General features: G+C 39.7%; 1 protein-coding gene across 5 annotated transcripts in view; it reads left to right on the plus strand.

Moving 5' to 3' along the window:
- Positions 1 to 10,736: 10,736 nt before the first annotated feature.
- The window catches only part of LOC134842571 (echinoderm microtubule-associated protein-like 2), a 242,525-nt gene continuing 237,456 nt past the window's right edge, over positions 10,737 to 15,805 (plus strand). For all 5 annotated transcript variants that reach the window (XM_063858969.1, XM_063858967.1, XM_063858968.1 and 2 more), the window contains exon 1: positions 10,737 to 10,746. The gene's annotated coding sequence lies outside the window, so the exon portion shown is untranslated. The remainder of the gene's footprint in view (positions 10,747 to 15,805) is intronic.

Consider the following 15,805-nt stretch of genomic DNA (forward strand, 5'->3'; position numbering starts at 1 on the left):
CTGCGCCTAACTTGTTACAAAACCGCCAAAACTAAACGCGCGAAGCAGAAAATCGAGTACAATTTCTTAATCGGGGTATTTTTTTTCAGAAAAGTAATTTTCAGGAAACTGCTTTTAATTTTATCAAAAAGTTTCAGATATTCCAACTCAAAATTCCAAGTGAGATATCTTCTGAGGAGTAATCTAATTATTGGTGGGAATCATCAATTTTGACTATGAAACCTTTCTGCAAGTCGGTGTCGATGGTCTCCTGATATTTCTGTGCCATCTCGGTGTTTCTCTTCAGTCGTTGGAGAAGGCTGTCGAGCTGCTTCTTGGCAAGCCATCTATTGTTTGGTAGTTGTTGTCCACGTTTCCAAAGCATTCCAACTTCGTAGTGTCCATTGGGCAAGCGGGTTCTTGAAGATTACAAGATGCGGAGAGCTTCCTTGTCGTCTGTTGAGAGGCTGCGTTGGTCAGTTGAAATCCCTTCGGCGTCCATTTTCATCCATTCAGCTACGTGGCGAAACAGTGTATCGTCTGTCGTGAAGTTGACTGTGTTGATATCGTTGGAAGTCGCTGCATTGTCTCGTCCACAGAGAGTCCATCCAAGTGGCGTTTTCCATCCAATAGGCACATTTTGTTTTGAATGGATTACTTCTGAAGGTGTCACGAGTTCGGCGAAATCGCATCCAATGATGATTCCGATTTCTTTCGAGGGCAGTGTGGCTATCCGAATGTGTTGAAGTGGCTCGTTCCTTTGACAGATGGAGTTGACGAGTTCAGGGTTGAATTGGGAAAGGTTCCAATCCATTATGACGTCGATGTAATTAAGTTGAAATGGCTGCTTTTGCTGGTTGTAGGGTCCAATCGCGATCGTCATCTTTGTAGAAGCTGTGTCTGATGATGTCAGTGCTTGGTTTAGCTGGATGGTGTCGTCTAATTGCAGATCTGGTTTGAGTTGGAGGGCGATTGATGATTTAAACAATGTCAGTTTGCTTCCACAATCAAGCATTGCATAGGCATGAACTCTATCTTTGCTATGAGAGATCGTTATTGGCAGGGTCGGAATGTGGCAAGTCGATTTCCTTCTGCTTATGCTGGTGCTGCAGTTGGTGGTGTCGTCATGTTGTCTGGAGTTCCGGTTGGCTGTCTCCCTCTGTGTCGTCGAGTTGTAGGTGCTGCTGTTGTGCAGAAGTGTGTGGTGTTTCTTACTGCATCCGTCCGTCCGGCAGGTTTGCGTTGATTGACAGTCGGCGAACTTGTGGGAGCTGAGGCAGTTGAAACATAGTTGTAGGTCCCTGGCATGCTGTAATCTGTCCTTTGGGTTCATTGCGATGAAGTGTTGGCATTTTCCAAGGTACTGGCAATTGCGTTTCTCCGGGCAAAAATCTCGTCGTTGATCCTTTTGTCCAGATTTATGTTGCTGCTGGCTGCGTTGCTGGTTCCGGTTGTTCTGATTGGCGCGGTGATCCGATGGTCCATGTTGGTGGGTGTGACCGTTGGATGATGATCCTTGACTGTTGCTGCTGTTGTAGTTGTTGCTGCTGCTGCTGTTCTGGTGTTGTTGTTGTTGCTGTTGCTCGGCAAATCACTGCATGCTTCGGCGTAGATGTTGAACCAATTGATGAAGTCGATGAGTGATGGTTGTCTGATGTTGCATTGCAGATTGTATCTATTCCATTCCAGTCGGCAAGGGGTAGGCAGTTTTAACAAAACTGTTTGGACTTTTGTCGTAGAGTGTAGATCGTGCTAGAATCCAAGTGTCGTGAATGTATCGACCATTGTCTGTAGGAAGTTGGCGAAGTCCTTGTAGCTTCTGGTATGTCGTAGATTGGGGCCGCTGATGGCGTCGAGTCGTCGAAGGAAGGATGTAACTATCTTCGTCGGGTTACCAAAGTCGTTTTCCAGTCGCTGAAGGGCTGCGTCATACATTGCTCCATTGCATCCATATCCTCGGATGAGAGATTTGGCATCTCCGGATACAAGTTTCTGCAGTTGTGTCATCTTTTCCGAGTTTGTCATGTCGGTGCTGTTGATGGTTGCGTTGAACAGTCCTATCCAATCTAACCATCGTTCAGGTTCTCCGTCGAATATGAATGGTTTGACAATGGGCACTGATTTCCTGAATGTCTTCGAGATCGTTTGATGATGCTTGTGGTCTGTCGGTGCTGTTCTAAGGTTGGCCGGAATCGAAAAATAAGTCGGCTGGTTCTGATGTGCTGCAGGTTGATGTGCTGCATGTTGATGGACTGCATGTTGATGAGGGGGAGTTCGGTTGATATTTGGGTGAGTTGTTCCTGTTGGTCCCCTGCAGCCTGCATGAGTGAAGGCTGTTGTTGATGATGTCGGCATGTTCGTAGGCTTGTATGCTGTCGTGGTTCCCAGAAATCCGTCCTGGTACGATCGTATGGCAGGTTGTGTACATTGGTGAGTCAGGGTCGGCTGGCTGGAGGTCCAATTTGTTGCTGTTCGTTGATCTCCTTGGTTTGTTGGCAGTAGTGCTGGTTGTGCAGGTATCGGTACTCAGTTGATGATTATGATACCCTTAGTTGTCGTCTGGTGTCCACTGAACACGTTGGTGGGGAGATGATTGGTTGAATTTTGATTTCCAATCGTCAAGATGGGTCTAAAGGCGCTATTCGGATTATGTGTCCTCTGTTGTTGGCTTGAAGGCTGGTTCTGTTGTTGGCTTGAAGGCTGGTTCTGTTGTTGGCTTGAAGGCCGGTATAGTCCATGTGGGGGGCTAGCTGTCTGGGGAGCAAGAATTGGGTGTGTGATTTGCTGTCCAATCATTTGACTCTGAGCTGCTTTTGAAGTTGCTGTCGGAAGAAATATTGGCGCTGAAACATTTCTTTGTCGGGTTGCTGGTGCGTTCATCTGCTGATTGAAAACTTGGATTTGAGTTCCAGGGTTGGAGTGCGGTGACGTTTCATGAAGTTTAGCTTCTGAGTTCGGTCTTTGTCCCACTGTTGCTGTCAATTGCTGATTGTCGATTTAGAGTTGAGTTCCATTGTTCAGTTTTATAGTCGTTCCTTGAAGTTGAGCTTCTGGGTGGTTCGGCTGAAGGTTTGAACTTTGTGACAAGTCGGCGTTCGGCTGCTGCAAGGAGAGGTTTGACTGAGGATGGAGGTGAGTTCCATGGGCAGTTTGAGTTCCAAGAGTTTCTGTTTGTTGTTGATGAATGCGATGATCCAAGGTATTGGCGTCGCTGTTAGATCCGGGGCGAAGTAGGAGTCCTGAGTTGTCCTAGGCGGAATTTGATCTGTGGTTTGAAGTAGCGTTTAAGATTGCTGGCAATCCTGAAAATTGTGGCAAATCGTCCGGGGTGTCCTGGTCCATGGTGACGTTTTGTGTAGTGGTACTACGGGTTAAACTTTCCGTTTGGCGTCGAAGGGGAAGATTTTCCAAGGCTTGTTGTTATATTGAAGGCGTCGAGACGTTGCTGGCTACTCGTGATGAGTTTAAAGAAGACGTGGCAGTGTTGTTGAGGGTACGCTCGTATCGTTTTGATCGTAGTTGGATCGTTCGGTACAAAACTTTCAAAGTTTTCAATCGTTCAATGATTGAGTCTTGCTGGTCCGTTCCGGTGCGTATTATCTTGACTGCTTCGTTATTGGCATCGTCAAGCAAGCTCTTCAATTCCGTTAAGAAATCGTTTATGATCTGTACTTCGTCGGAATCGCTTATGGCTTGGTTAATTGCTTTTGCTAAAACTTCTACGTCTGTTTCTATGGCTTTAAAAACAGCATGATAGGTTGAATTCATTTTTAATTGACTATGTCTCCTAAACTTAATTCACGTTTTGACGTGTCAGACAAAATGTAAAGTGGCCAATATGTAATTCCTTTGATTACATGGAACCCTCGCAATTGTATTGTAACAAAAAAAATGATTTTGAGTTTTTGTTTTTTTTTCTTTGGAACTTACAATCCAAAAAAAAGAAAAAAAAAGTAAACAATATGATTGGTTAGTATCAGGATGGGTTCTTTGATTTTTCAAACAAAAAAAACAACCTTGGTTTCGGTTTCTTTTTTTAAAAAAACTATTGTGCGCCAATGACAATGGCAATACGTTTTGGATGATTAAGATTCCAATTTCAGATCGTAGTTTAGTTGTTTTTTTTTAAATGATTTCTTCTAGATTTTTGAGTTTTGAGTCTTTCAGTTTACTAATTTGGCGGCATATTCATGTCGAAAATGTGGCAAAATTAGGTTCGGCAAAGAATAAAGTTCAAATGTCGTAGACAATGCATATGAAAAAGGCATTGCTCGGTGTCCGATCCTCAGACAACGTGATCAAGACAGAGAACAGGGCTAAAGGCCATAATTTGAGGTGATTTTATAGAGAGGTACAAATTGGATCATCGAGGATCTATTGACTTTTTCCCTTGACCTTAGTTACTCATACTTCGAATTTAATTAATATTTTGGAGTTATTTTTAAAACTTCAGGGTTTTTGAATAGTTCAAAAAGGCTGATGTAGTTGTGAAATAGTTTCTAAGCGCCGGGTATTCTTCCCTGCACTTCCTGGGAGATAACGTTTTTCAAAATTTAAACGGATAATTAAACATTTGTGGCTCATTTTGTGCAGCATCAGGATTAAAAAATTTTACGATAAAAAGTTGATCCAAGATCAAGAAAAAGGACGAACATGCCTAAATAATACAATTCCAAAAAACTGTGGCGAATCAAAACCATACAAATCTAATTACATATTGATAAGATTTTCTTTAAATTGCTGAACACTTTTAGTTTTCAACCTTTTAACATTTTGGGATTATTTTCTGACATCTGACACATCAGTTTTTTAATTTTATATTAACCCTTTCTATAAATGGACAAGAGTGTTAGTGTTAGTTCCCAGCTCCTGCATTCTTCGCGCGCAATGATTTTTGGCATTTCTAATTAAACTTCAAAAACCTCTATCATGATTAGTGTGAGGGTGTTGCCTGTTTGTTCTACAACCACTGACTTAACTCAGCAGTTCTACTAACCTCCTTACAACAGTATTGCAAATGCTGTGATCCTGGGCAGTCATATTTGTGATCTTCATCAATCCCTGCGGTTAATTGCCGCAATGTTTAGCCTGTATAGGTTGAGTTACACCAAGGGTAGATGTAGGTTTAAGTTAAAGTGTAAAGGAAGTTTTAATCTTTGTGTTGAAAACCACTCGTGTCTCGGAAATTTAGCTCAATTTTGCGGCTTGTAGCTGTGATGGATTGCCTCGGTTTTGTTTGACCAATTCTCCTTTCCTATTATGGTACTGAGGAAATTCATTCCCTGACAGTTTAGTATCCCCCGGATATTGACTTTCAATCCAATGATTTTTTAATGTTTTGAATAATTTTTCCCATGTACTTCAAAGAACTATATGGATCGTCTCTTCATTGTCATTGCGTTTTCACTGCAAAGGGGCGCAAGCTCTAAGCTAAGATTGTGCCGCTTACAGTGGGTTTCGGTACCATCTCATATGACCTGTCTCATGAGCCGACGTTCACATTTGAATACAAGAATTCCAAATTACCCTTCTCAATTAATTTTTCTAAAGTAATTTTGGATGCAACTTTATAGCAATCTAGAGGACTACCCCAGAATTTCCCCTCATCCTTCTTAATTTCTCATTCACTTTTCTAAAAAAATTTAATACTCGTCTCGGATCGGTCCGTTTGCTATTGTTTCAAGACTGACCTGTAATACCAGAGTTCTTCAGCGATGTTCGCGTATTTGGATTCCGATGAGTTACCACGACTACATGCATTGTACCACTTCACGCATTGCTTCGCATTCTTCCGCTTTAGTGCTATATGTCAAACCTTTCTGCCAACCAGGGCTCCCTCCATTATCATCTCCTTTTAACAACGTCATTTTTGTACTTCCCTTTTAACGCAGATTCGTATTCTTAGAACCACAAAATGGAATGAATCCCTTCAAGATATGTGCTCATTGCTGGACCGTTTTCTTGTACGTACCTCAAGACATTGCCATCAAAGTGATTCTTCGTCACAGCCAAAACTAGCAACTTTTTCATAGTTTTGCTACACAAATCAGGAGTGCTCGTTTGCTCATTTAAAATCCTTATGGCTATCTCAATAGCTTCATTCAGCTGGGTATTTGAGTACAACCTCTTTACATCAAACGAAATTGTACTCTCGTCACAGTCCAGTTTCGTTTCCTCAAAGTTTCCTTAGCTATATGAGTATTCATTTCTATGTTTGCTCCCTATATTTTCTCATGGTATATTGCCAATTGGCAATGTTTCGTTCATATGTTTATACGAGCTACCGGCTGAAGAGATTACAGGAAGAGCTTGAATTGTGCACTTCTTCTGCACGTCCATAGATCTTATCCTAGTACAGACATCTTCGCTGGTCTCAAATTTTTTTTCATGGAAAGTAATTCAACAATTTTTATCGAAACAAATTCAGTCAGCTTAATTTGCTCACTATATTGTTCTGATTGCTATAAGTCATCTAGTTTTTTTTCATTTGTCTCCTTCTTTTTCATTGTCTAAGACAACACATCTACAATTATTAAGCCAAAAACCCATTGCCCTTCAAACACTTTCTTTTTTAATACCTTATATGTTTTCACATGCTGATTTTTTCAAATTTTTGGCTAACTTGTTTTAGCTGCTTTAATCTCGCACAATTTCTTGTCAGGTTTTGAGTTTGACTTCAGTTCAGACAAAAAATTATCAAAAGCCGTGAAAAATTATCTACTTTGAACTTGTCCTTGTATCTTCATCGACTGCGGATAGCTCAGTTCATGCAACATACTCAATGATTTTTACTCAATTTTTTTATGGTCGAGTTTGTTTCCTTGTGAATTTCTCACATTAAATTTCGTGGCGGCTGATGAGGGTTTTGGTATAACCTCTTGCTGTTGGTTGAGATAGAATACTTCTGAAGGCCAGTAACTTTCATCTCTATCCCTTCTGACTACCTCGCTTGCCTTATCTAGGTTCCCTGATGTCTTACTTTTATCTGCATTTACCTGGCTTAACGCAGATTCCTGGAAACTGATATGAAAACTGCGCCTAATTTGTTACAAAAACGCCAAAACTTTACGCGCGAAGCAGACAATCAAGTATAATTTCTTAATCGGGGTATTTTTTTCAGAAAAGTAATTTTCAGGAAACTGCTTTTATTTTTATCAAAAAGTTTCAGATATTCCAACTCAAAATTCCAAGTGAGATATCTTCTGAGGAATAATCTAATTGTTGGTGGCAACAAAACAGCAGGCATTTTTTCTGCCGGCCAAGAGCACTGAAACTAATGCGGCACTAGCAAGAAAAAATTAGTTTACTGGCATTTAATGGTCGTTCTTGTCCTCCTCTCGAAATCCCCCAGCCAGCGCATGTGCTTCGCGACTTACTTGCTATGGCTTTCGATCTGTGGCCATATCTTTGAGAACATGCAAACAAGATATCTCGATGGGATATTTTTTCAGGCATTGATTTCAGTTCCACATTGTTTGGTTGATATAGTTCTAGATAATCCATGAGGATCGCCAGATTATGTCTTTTGTTTGTGGAGATAAGATTACATGTTCTCTTGATGACGATGATATCTGTTTTCCCCAGACCTTCAAATATATCGGAATTGTCCGTTCTCACTCAGTAGAAAATCGCATCTAATTGTTGCCGCTTTTTTGCTGACACGGTATCAGTTCGCTAGGGCGTATGATTGTTATTGCGCTGAATTGATATGCTGAGATTCATTGTTTTTGTCCTCTTCATTGCATTGGGGGTTCGAAGAAGCCGAGGATTGCGTTTTTTTTTCTGTTTGAGTATCTTTTGAGTTCTTGCAGTCTGTGAAAAAAGAAACTGGTAGCTAAAATCATCGCCGTTTTAACCCAGCAAGAGCTAGAGACATAATAAACCGGAAGCATAGTTCTGTTGGAGGCTTAATAAACTTTTGAATACGTCACTGTTCTCCTTCGAGGAATATCTTATCCTAGATTTACTCAGACTTCTTCCCTGATCTTAACTTTTTCCTTGGTCAGTAATTCAACAGTTTTTATCAAAACTAATTCAGCCAGGAGGTTGTTTTGCTCACTAAATTGTTCTGATTGCAATAGATTATCTAGTTTTCTCTCATTAGTCTCCTTCTTTTTCATCGCTCAAAAAAACACATCTATCAATCTTTTAGCCAAAAATCCATTGTCCTCCAAACACTCTTTTTTACTCTCTGATATATTTCACATGTTGTTTTTTTCTTTAGAGTTTGAAATTCCCAACCCTAGAGTTGGGTGCTGTTAGGATTGCGAACATTATCTTCAATTGTGACGGCTCAAATCCTTGTATTTTATGAGATATGACATTTTTAAATATTTTTTCAAGGATTGCGAATGTTGTCTTCGAATGTGACGGCTGAATTTCTTGTACTTTTTTGAGATATGACGTTTTTTGTGTTTATTTTCAAAAAACTTTCAGGAAAACTAAACGAAATTTTTTCCTTCAAAACTTGAAATTCCCAACCCTGTAGTGCGGGGCTATCAGAGTGCACTCAGGGGTTGCGCACCTTGCCTTCAATTATGACTGCTCTAATCCTTGTAGTTTTCGAGATGAGACGTTTTTGTGATTTTTTCAAAAAATTTTCAGGAAAATTGAACGAAATTTTTTTCTTTAGAGTTCGAAATTCCCAACCCTATAGTTGGGTGCTGTTAGAGTACTCTCAAGGATTGCGAAACTTGTCTTAAATTTTGACGGCTCAAATCTTTTTGTTTTTCAAGATTTGACGTTTTTTTTTTCATATTTGTTCAAGGATTGCGAATGTTTTCTTTGAATGTGACGGCTCAAATTCTTGTATTTTTCGAGATATGACGTTTTTTAAAAATTTTTCAAAAAAAATCAGGAAATTTAAACCAAATATTTTTCTTCAAAATTTGAAATTCCCAACCTTGTAGCTGGATGTTGCTGAAATAGTCTCAAGGATTGCGAACCTTGTCTTAAATTGTGACGGCTCAAATCCTTTTATTTTTCGGGATATGACGTTTTTTTAATATTTTGTCAAGGATTGCGACCGTTGTCTTCGAATGTGACGGCTCAACTTCTTGTACTTTTTTGAGATATGACGTTTTTTGTGTTTTTTACAAAAAAATTTTCTCAAAATTTAAACAAAATTTTTTCCTTCCAAATTTGAAATTCCCAACCCTGTAGTTCGGGGCTATCAGAGTGCTCTCAGGAATTGTGCACCTTGCCTTCAATTATGACTGCTCTAATCCTTGTAGTTTTCGAGATGAGACGATTTTGTGATTTTTCCAAAAAATTTACAGGAAATTTGAACGAAACTTTTTTCTGCCGTCAGGGTACTCTCAGAGGGTTCAAATCTTGACTCCAAATATGAATACTGGAATAATTGTAGTTCTCGAGATTTGGCTATTTCGGGATTTGACTGAAAATTGGATTGAAAAAGGTTTATAAAATTTGAAATTACCAACCCTGTAATTGGCTGCTGTCAAAGCACAGAAAAAGCCTGCAGATGTGGTTTCCAATATATGTGGTTTTTTCAAGAGTTACCAAAACTTCGAAGCACTGGATGTGCCTTACACGCTAGTACCTCTGAAGGCCAGTAATTTTCATCTCTATCCCTTCTAACTACCTTGTTTGCCTTAGCTAGTTTCCCTGATGCCTTACTTTTATCGGCATTTAACTGGCTTAACGCAGATCCCTAGAAACTGATATAAAATCTGCGCACAATTTGTTATTAAACCGCCAAAACCGTACGCGCGAGTAAAAAATTAATTACAATTTCTTTATCGGGGCAATTTTTTCAAAAATAAAATTTTCAGGAAACTGCTATTAAGAAACTGCAACATATTGGAATCCGAATACGCAGACATCGCTGGAACAGTGTGGTGTTGCATTACTTGCAATAAACAACAGGAGGCAGATCGAACTGAGAGTGGTGTTAAAATTTTTCTAAGATATGTGGACGACATAGTTGGAACTGTCAAGGGCGATCCTGGGGTAGTTCTCGAGTCTGCAATTAAGTTGCATCCAAATTTGCAGTTCACCATAGAAGAACTTGTTAGTAACGGTTATTTGGCCTTTTTTAAATGTCAACGTGAATTCAGGAAAAAAGTCACAATTGGGTGGTACCAAAAACCCACTGATACGGGCAGCATTCTAAATTTCAGAGGCTGCGCACTTTTGCAGTAGAAAAGAAATGTTACAGAGGGGACGGCTGACAGAGTCTTCAGAGGTACCTCAACATGCAAAAATTTTGACCATGCATTGGAAAAAGAAATGGAAACAAGGGATTGAAATTAATTGAAAGAAATTTAAAATGTTAATTCTCAAACGTTTTCGCACATTTTGTGCATCATCAGGATTAAAATTTTTCACAATATTTACAAAACGATCAAAGATCTGAAAAAAGAGAAACATGTCTAAAAATGCTATAAAACTTTTTGACCAATCAATTTTAAACCACTGTAATTACATAATAAATTACATAATCATAAATATTATTTTACTGTAAATTTCTGAGATTTTTTAGTTTTCTGTTCTTTCGGGGTTATAAAATTTCGATTTGTGAATATTTTTGATTCTGATATATCAGTTTTGTAGTTTTTAGCCATGTTATACATAAACTATAATTTTAGTGTTAATTCCCGGCTCCTGAATTCATCGCGTGTGTTGATCCTCGGCCTCTCGCTCCAGATATGCAAAGCCTCTAGTGTGAGTAGCTTATGAGTGTTGACTGTTTAGTCTATAATCTCTGACTTCAGCTCAGCAGCACCGCCTACCTCCTTATTAAATTCTAACAAGTGTTGCCCTACTGGGGAGTCCCCTTTGCGGTATTCATCGATCGTCGTGGCTAAATGTCGGACTGTCTGGCCGACATAGGTGGAGTTACATCCAGTACATGTAAGCTTATACAACACTTTGGATCACAGTTCACGAGCAAAGGAAGTTTTAAGGGATGGCAAGCGTGTTTTCAATTTTCTTGTTGTAAAAAGTATTTGTGCCCCGGATATTTGCCGAACATTTGCAGCTAACAGTTGAGATGGGTTGCCGCGATATTGCATTGTAAAAATGGGGTTGAGTCTCTTAACCATTTATCATTTCTCGGTTATGATACCTTCACCTCTATATTTTTCTTGCCCTCAATGATCTTGTTTAGAGTTTCAAACACTACCCTTTCCGACAATTTTTTTTTGATATTGATTTTTATTCCATTGTGTCTGACTTTTTTCCAATGCTCGGTCAAAATTTTCCCATGTTGAGGTACTTCTGCACACCCTATGAACCGTCCCTTCACTAACGTTTCTTTTGTACTGCAAAGGTGCGCAATTTCTGAAATTTAGAATGGTGCCGGTATCAGTGGGTTTTTGGTACCACCCACATGTGACCTCTTTTCCTGAGTCCACGTTGACATTTAAATCCAAAAAGGCCAAATTACCGTTACTATCAAGTTCTTCTATGGTGAACTGCAAATTTGGATATAACTTATTGGCAGCCTCGAGAACTACCCCATGATCGGCTTTGACAGTTCTAACTATGTCGTCCACATATCTTTGAAAAACTTTAACACCATTCTCAGTACGATCTGCTTCCTGTTGTTTTTTGCAAGTAATGCAATACCATACTGTTTCAGCGATGTCTGCGTATTCAGATTCCGATATGTTACCACACCCTAAGAAGTACCAATTCAAACAGGCTTCGCATTCTACCCCTTAGTTCGATATGTCACCTTTTTCTGACATCCAGGCCAGACCTCCTTGTTACCCTCCTTTAGCACAGTCAATTTTGGTACTTCTTTCTTTAATGCAGCTTCGTATTCTTTGAGCCACAAGCTGGCCAGTATTACTGCAAGGGAGGCGCTAATGGCTAAACCGTCTTTTTGTACATACCACAAACCACTGCATTTAAAGTGTACCTTACCCACTGCCAAATTCAGTAGTTTTTTCATAGTTTTGCGTGATGTTTCCGGAGGGTTGACTTGCTCATATAATCTCCTCAGGGCTATTTCAACCTCTTCCTTGAGCGGGACATTAGTTTACAATTTCTTTACATCAAGGAAGATTATACTCTCATCAAAGGCCAGTTCAGTTTTCTCCAAGATCTCCCTGGCCATTTGAGTGTTTGTGTCTATGTTTGCCCCCTCAATTTCATCAAAGTATTTTGCCAATGTTTTATTTAGGTTGTCATATGAGCAACCAGGTAAAGAAAGGACGGGACGAAGTGGTGTGCCTTGTTTGTGTACTTTTGCTAATCCATAGAGCCTCGCCGGCTGCGCCCCCGTTGATCTCAACCTAGTATACAGCGCTTCGCTAATCTCGTCCTTCTTTTTCATGGCGAGTAATTCTTTGTTCATCGCCATTTTACCTCAAGCACTACTGACATTATAACAAAAAGCGGTAGTAAAATTCTGTACAAACAGAGAAAAAAATCTAATTAATGACTGTTTTCCTTAAAGGAATATAACAGTTTGCTTATAGTTTTTCGTAAAAAGGGTTAAAATTTAACGAAAATGGTTATCCCTGGCCATTTGATTGTTTTTTTTTTATGTTTGCCTGATCAATTCCATCCCTCAAACACCCTCAAGCCAAAACAGCGAACACTAACTATATAACTGAAGTAAATGAAGACACAATGCCATACCACCCCTTTATATTCGAACAAATAAACGCCAAGACAGTTTGAAACTCAACCCTGAAAACGCACGGAAGCCACGGTCCCTCAGGTCTAGATGCGTGCGAATGGAGAAGGATATTAACTCACTTCAACCAGATAACCATTGAGCTTTGCAAAACAATTGCTAAACTATCCTTTACAATAGCAAGTAAATTTCTCGCCCATGAAAACCTAACGGCGTACAACTTGTGTCGCCTGATACCTCTGGACAAAAATCCAGGGGTACGGCCCATGGGTATATGTAAAGTTCAGAGAAGAATAATTGGCGAAACAATCACCCAATGTGTAAAATCAGACCCTAAAAAACTCGGAAAAAATTTCCAATTCTGCTTAGGCCAGAAGTGTGGAATCGAATATGCTATCCAGAGCTTGAGGAACGAGTTTGAGAAACCCGAAACGGAAGCCATACTACTTATTGATCCAGAAAACGCCTTCAACTCGCTCAATAGAGAAATTTCTCTGGAAAACGTAGAAATCCTTTGTCCGGCACTACATCATGCGCTTGCCAACTCATATAAACATCACTCAAGTTTATATGTTAATAACACGGTTTTGACATCTACCAAAGGCACAATGCAAGGTGATCCCCTCGCAATGGCAATGCACGGAATTGGGATAATCGCACTGATTGAGCTCCTGCAAAAAACAAATATCACCCAAAAATGGTATGCAGATGATGGAAGCGCTGCAGGTGATATTAAGAGTCTCCGCGTAATACTGGACAACCCTGATGTGCACGAAAAGGCTTTCGGATACAATGTGAAGCGTTTCAAGTGTCAACTCATAGTAAAAGAAAACCGTCGTGACAGCGCCATAAAAGTATTCGAAGGCATAAATTTTACAATGGTAGACAATTTTAGAGTCCTTGGATCGGTTATAGGAACACCATCAGCATGCGATAAAAACATGGAAAGCGAAATTGAAAAGACAGCTACCCTAACTGAAAAGTTTTCCAAAATAGCTAACACATCACCGCAATATGCGTGTTCCTGCTACACAAAGGGAGATCAAAATAAATTTAGCTTTCTAAACAGAACAACTCCGGAAGCATTTAAGAAAAAGGATGAAATGGAGAAAAACGTAAGACAGCAGCTACTTCCCAGTATTACTGGTAAAAACCATTTAACCGATGAAGATCACAACCTTTTTGCACTACCACTAAGAATGGGAGGATAAGACAACCTCAGTAACACGGAATTTTCCCGAAATTATGATTGGTCACAAGCAATTTGTGATCCGTTAGAAAACAGTGATCCACAAATAGCTGAAACAGAAAAAACTCTGATAAACAGAAACATCAAAACTGAAAGACAGATCATCTTCCTCTCAAAAAAGAATAAAAAATATGCAAAATTGCTCATCAGAAACAAAACTGACAATAAATCAGATTTTAAAGATGGATTACATCTGAGATATGGATGGGAACCACCAAACATCCCAACATACATGCCCATGTGGACAACCGTTCACACTGACCCACTCTCTACACTGTCCCAAAGGTGGATACACTCGACTAAGACATAATGAAGTTCGCGATAGTTTTGCGACACTCCTGCACGAAGTATGCCATGATATTGAAATAGAGCCGAAACTTCAATCGTTCACAATAAAAGAACCACCACTGAAGATGACGCTCGACTTGACATCAAGGCAAATGGACTCTGGGGAGGCCGATTCATTCGAACTTTTTTCGATGTAAAAATTTTCAACCCCCATGCTAAATCCTGCCCCAAAACTATATCTGACGCCTACAAATATCATGAGAGTGTAAAAACATTAGTACACCAACAAAGAACTCTGGATGTGTAACACAGCAGCTTTGTTCCACTAGTTTTTGAGTGTACCGGAAGAGCAGCACCAGGCTCTACAAAAACCATCCGGAATCTAGCAGAGACACTAAGCGAGAAACGGAACGAATCATGTTCGGACACAGTAAACTTTATAAGAACAAAAGTAAATTTTGCACTTCTGAGGAGTGCAATCCTCTGCTTTAGGCAAAAATCTTAAAAATACATCCAACATAGACAATTCTATCTGTGCTATAGTCGAGGAGGGTAGTTTTTAATTGACAATTCTCTTGATTTATTAATATCGACTAGATTCAGCCATAAAATTTTGCCGATGTATTTATATAGCGTTGGTACGGCCCTATCCAACCTGTGCATGTAACGTCGCATGACGAAAGGGCCCATTTTATTTGGCCCCTTTTTTAAAAAAAAAAGAAACTAAAATGGTTATAAGATATATATAATTTTAGTTCAAACGTTTTCGCACATTTTGTGCATCATCAGGATTAAAATTTTGGACAGTATTTACAAAACGATCAAAGATCTGAAGCGATCAAAGATCTGAAACGATCAAAGATCAGACCAAAGATCAATAACCGCCAAAACCATACGCGCGAAGCAGAAAATCTAGTACAATTTCTTAATCGGGGCAATTTTTTTCAGAAATGTAAATTTCAGGAAACTGCTTTTAATTTTATCAAAAAGTTTCTGGATTCCAACTCATTATTCCAAGTGAGATTTCTTCTGAGGATTAATCTAATTGTTAGTGGCAACAAAACAGCAGGCATTTTTTCTGCCGGTCAAGAGCACTGAAACTAATGCGGCACTAGCAAGACAAAAATTAGTTTTTTGGCATTAAATGGTCGTTCTTGTCCTCCTCTCGATATCACCCAGCCAGCGCATGTGCTTCGCGACTTACTTGTGATGGCTTTCGTTCTGTGGTCAAATCTTTGAGAAAATGCCAGCAAGATATCTCGATGGGATTTTTATTATTATTATTATTATTAAGAATTTATACGTTACAAAACGTAAAGGAGTTTCCTCTTATAGTCTCCAGGTAGTTGAGTCCATCCATAGGTAGTCGGACTGGAAGTGGGACTAGATGTACTTAAGCAGCCGAGACTTGAGTGCAACCGGCTTGAAGAACTTTACGCGTTGAGGAAGGCGGTTGGCCAGGGAGGGCGCCCAAAACCAAAAGTTTTGCTCTAAAAGCTTCTTCCTGGGTATGCCGAGCTCAAAGGGCGGACTGTCTCTAGCACGTGCATGTCGTGTGTTTACGCTCATATGAAGGAAACGTGTCGCATCAATATCGTAACGGCCGTCGAGGAAGGAAAAGAAGGTCAACCAGTTGCAGATATAATGATACTGGTAGCAGGTTCGCCTCGCGCAGGGAT

The sequence above is a fragment of the Symsagittifera roscoffensis genome, chromosome 3 (genome assembly GCF_963678635.1).
Source record: "Symsagittifera roscoffensis chromosome 3, txSymRosc1.1, whole genome shotgun sequence".
Lineage (NCBI taxonomy): Eukaryota > Metazoa > Xenacoelomorpha > Acoela > Convolutidae > Symsagittifera > Symsagittifera roscoffensis.